This window comes from Anser cygnoides, chromosome 1 (genome assembly GCF_040182565.1).
Source record: "Anser cygnoides isolate HZ-2024a breed goose chromosome 1, Taihu_goose_T2T_genome, whole genome shotgun sequence".
NCBI lineage: Eukaryota > Metazoa > Chordata > Aves > Anseriformes > Anatidae > Anser > Anser cygnoides.
In genome coordinates this window covers 156,457,670-156,461,998 of record NC_089873.1, presented here as the reverse complement: position 1 = coordinate 156,461,998, position 4,329 = coordinate 156,457,670, and positions in this window count along the sequence as shown.

Below are 4,329 nucleotides of genomic sequence, written 5' to 3'. Positions count from 1 at the left end.
ATTCATGAAGTATGGTGAGTAAAGAGTATGAAAAAAAAATATAGTTCCATAGATTTCTGTTTGGTATTTGGAACAAAGAAATTATGTATCCACATGAGAAAGTGGCAAATAGAATAAAAATCACCTGCAGGAAAGCAAGCAGGGCAGGATCTGTTCAAACTAAGCTTCAGCCTTTAATAGAGCTAGATGAGTACCTGTCTTCAGCTGCTACCAATATATTTCTTCAGGTCATGGGAAATTCCAGAGGAGTATTATCAAAACTTTCTCAGTTTTTGCAAGCTTGAAAGGACCTATTGAATAAATAACAGATGTCATTCATAACCATAGCAAAGAGATTGCTAATTTGTGATCTTATCCAAAAAAATTAGAGGCTAAAATATAATTAAGATAAGTCACCATGGCATCACAGAAGGTAGGTCTTACTGAAGTTGTGTTGCTGGGGGGCTGTCTGTGCTCCTTAGCTTGCTTTGAGAAGTTTATAATTCTGTGTACCGAGGACAACTGTGTTCACATAATAGCATTGATTTCTTCAAAGCATTTTAGTCAATACCACAGTAACACTTTAATTTAAGAGAACATCCATTATATGCAATTAACATTGCATGGATTAAAAACTGACTCACTGGTAGATCTCCAGATGTCACTGCTAATGAAAAGACATAAACAAAGACAGTTATTGTGCTGAGGTTTTTTTTACCCAGAGACTGATTTTTTCCCAATACTTTTATCAACGGTCTAGACAACATAAAATATTGTGATAAAGTTTGCAGATAATGGCAGATATTGAAGAGTGTATATTTTTTTGCCAATGGGGCTGAATCATCTGATTGAGAGTTACAGTCCAACAAAAGGCAAATTAAAGGGGACAAATACAATTTATTACACATACGCTCTGATGATACTAGCCATATCTATAGGGTAGGAGACTTGGAATTTTACAATGCGAGGCTTGAGAAATGCAGTGCATGCAACTTATCACAGGTTGAAGAGAATTAAACTGACTGCTAGGTATAGCAAAAAGGAAGTGGGAGATCTCAGTCCTGGCTGGCTTTGCAACATGGATATCAAAGGTACCGCATTGTTTGGTGGCTGGAAGTTTGAAGAATAAAAGCAAGCCTGAAATGAGAGACATCCTGTTGTCAACAAACGTGACTGTTGGAATAGGTTACTGGGGAAGGCAGAGGACCCATGCTTATTAGGTATGTGAAAACCTCATTGGAATTCTTCTCAACACACTCAGCTTAGCTTTGTTTCAGAGTGGATGGTCATAGCATTGCCTGTTCCTTTTGGTTGAGGAGTTCATGAAGTTACGTGTATACAAGTAAACTGCACAGGGCAGTGGTTTGGGCTGAGCGTTGACTGTTGGTGTTGGACTCTACTGTTCAATGATTACCTAGTACATGGTATAGTTTACACAGCAACTAATGCTCTTTCAGACAACACTGAGCAAGTGAACGGGCAACACCGTCCCCTAAGCTCAGGGAATAATGACACGCACCAGGCAGTACAGATGCGGCCAGCTTTACTGGGCACAGAAGAAGGTTCAGCAATGTGCATGCAATGCACACTGTGTCACTTGTCCATAGGATGAGAGTAAAGGCCTGTCCTATCTAGCAGTGTAAAGATGTCCCTTTACAGAAGAATACCAGCACTGTGTTGTCCTGAACATGTTCATTACATTTGTAGCTCTTCATTAAGACAATGAATGTATTAAAATCTTGTATGTCTGGACTTCAGCTGGTTGGCTGCTATAGTAAGGGAAGGCTCCTCTCTGTTGCACAATAGCCCCGTTGTATTTTGGGAGTTATCTCCTTTGCATTTTCTGTTGGGGTCATCTGGAGATATGGCACCACTGCAAATTAAAGAAGAAGCCAGCCTCTACCGGGCCCTTGGTCAACCCTGATTTCTCCTTTTCTTTGAGCGTAGCATGCAAAGCTCAGTCTGCTGCAGGATAAGACAGCTTCTGCTGAGACTGCTGAAAATGAGTAACAAAGTCATTGGGCTGGCTCTCTGTGGTTGTGTCTAGATAAAATTTAACAGCACATGGCATATGGTGTCCATAATCTATTTGTGCTCTATGGGCTTAAGTGTTGAAATATTGAAGGTCTGTGAAACTTCCTAATAAATATATTGCCATAGTATTTGAAGTATTATTTCCAAAAGCAATCCAAACAGATGGGGCAGATGGTCCAATTGTCATACGAACAAATTTAACGTCACATGCATGAAAAAAAGGCATTGCAAAACTTGTAAAGAAGAAATTTGCAGACTTTCTTTCCTTGGGTGATTGCTTTACACAAACTTTGGGTGAATTGTTTATGGAAATCTGATGCTCCAACATTAAATAATAAGCAAATTAATCTATTAACTTGTATAAGTTCATAAGTAATTTTCATGTGTTTTCTCATGAAAGAAAAAGAGAAAAGGAGAAAAGGAGAGAGAAAAGAAAAAGAAAGAAAGAAAAAAAAATAAAAATAAAAATAAAAAAAGAAAAAAGAAAAAGGAAAAAAGAAAAAAAGAAAAAGAAAAAAAAAAGAAAAAAGGAAAAAAAAAAAATGAGAAAAAAAAAGAAGGAAAAGAAGGAAGGAACGAAGGAAGGAAGGAAGGAAAGAAAGAGAAAGAAAGAAAGAAAAGTATAGCACTGGCTATGCTTCTGTAAGTATGCTTCTGTATGTATATATAGGTGTCCACATATAGGAATACTTCATACTCGGGTGATTTTTGTGTTCTTTACAAAAAAAGTGAGACAGAGTTGAACTCACTTGACTGCTTTTAAAACATCCATTTAATTTCAATTTGTACAGAGAGGAATAATTTCAGTGAAAGCATGCCAACTTTCCCTAGCTGCAGCATGTGAACATATAGATACTAAGAAGTTGTAATGTTTATTTAAACTGGTGGTCTTGGAAATCAATGAACAAGAGTTCATGCCTGAACTTACAAGTTTGCCAGAATAGGCTATTGGATATTTATGGTTACCTACTGTATTTCAACTAAAAGCATGGCTTATGTTAATATAGGCTCAAGTTATTTCATTTCATACATCCTCCCTTGCATGAAATTCTTTAACTGTTTTGGGGCTCCAAAGAAAGGGGTTGCACAGCGTACAGCCTGTGCACGCGAGATTTCTAGTGTCACGTAACATTCAAGCAAATTACTGGAACCCCAATGTTTGAAATTCATGCGTGAAGACACATGGGGGCACTACTGGCTGCTGGTGGAAAATTAATGTCTTCTGGCACCTTCTGGGGGCTGGCTGCTTTGCCCTCCTGGGCTCTGGGTGTGTGGCATCGTTGTCACTGTAAGCACCAGAGGTGCCAGTGGTGCAGCAGGGCAGCATACGTAGGAGACCAAAAGAACAGATCTCATGCTCTGTTAAAAGAATTGAGAGATCTGTTTTAAGTGTACTCAAAATGTCTTGTTATGATTTTAGCATTTTGTGAAATATTAATGGCCCTACTCGCATGCCTTGTTTGGTATGAGAGTATTTGTGGTATGCCATTAATAAAAAGCAATAAGGCAAATGAGATAAAAAAGCTGAAAATAGTAAAGAGTTAATGGTATTTAAATTTGCCTTATTTTCTCATAAATTTTCTAGACTGCGTCTCTCAAAGTAAGATAATATTGACTAAGCCTCATTAAACTGATTCAGAGTTTTTTTTAAGAAACATGCAAAATTAATGAACCATGTTCTAATATCAATAAGCCACTTTAGAACGTACATTGTTAAACTATTGCTACTAAAAGATACTCTCAATTGGTGGAGGGATGATTCAAAAGTAGCAAGATAAGGGCAAGCGCTAGGCAAGTGCTTAGAATGGCATGAAATTTATACAGGGAGTAGCCGGTTGAGAAAGGCTGCTATTGATGCTCACCCTGTACAGAAAGAGTCAACGTGAAGTTGTCATCACCACAAAGAAATGTCATTGAGGGATTATTAGCAAATACACTGTACGTAACACACAGGTAATTGTTCTACTTTTTTCGTTACTAATGAAGCTCGGATGGTCTGCAATGTCTGTTGTGGACATCACATCCAAGTGTCTTGTGGACACCAACAAGAATGATAAATATCTGCAAAACATGAGCATTTACTTCATCATACCTTTAGATGTATATGCAAAACAGTGTTGTAAACAGGATAATATCAGTTGTCCTCCACAAGAGGAAGACAAAATTTAATTGGGTTAATTCGCAGAAAGAGAGGCTTAGGCAAAAACAGTTAATGGGCACAACAGCTTGCCTGGAGATAATATGCTCTTCACTTGAGGTTTTTAAAAGCATGGCAAAAAAAACATGTTAGACTTGACCTGAAATATGTTTAATACT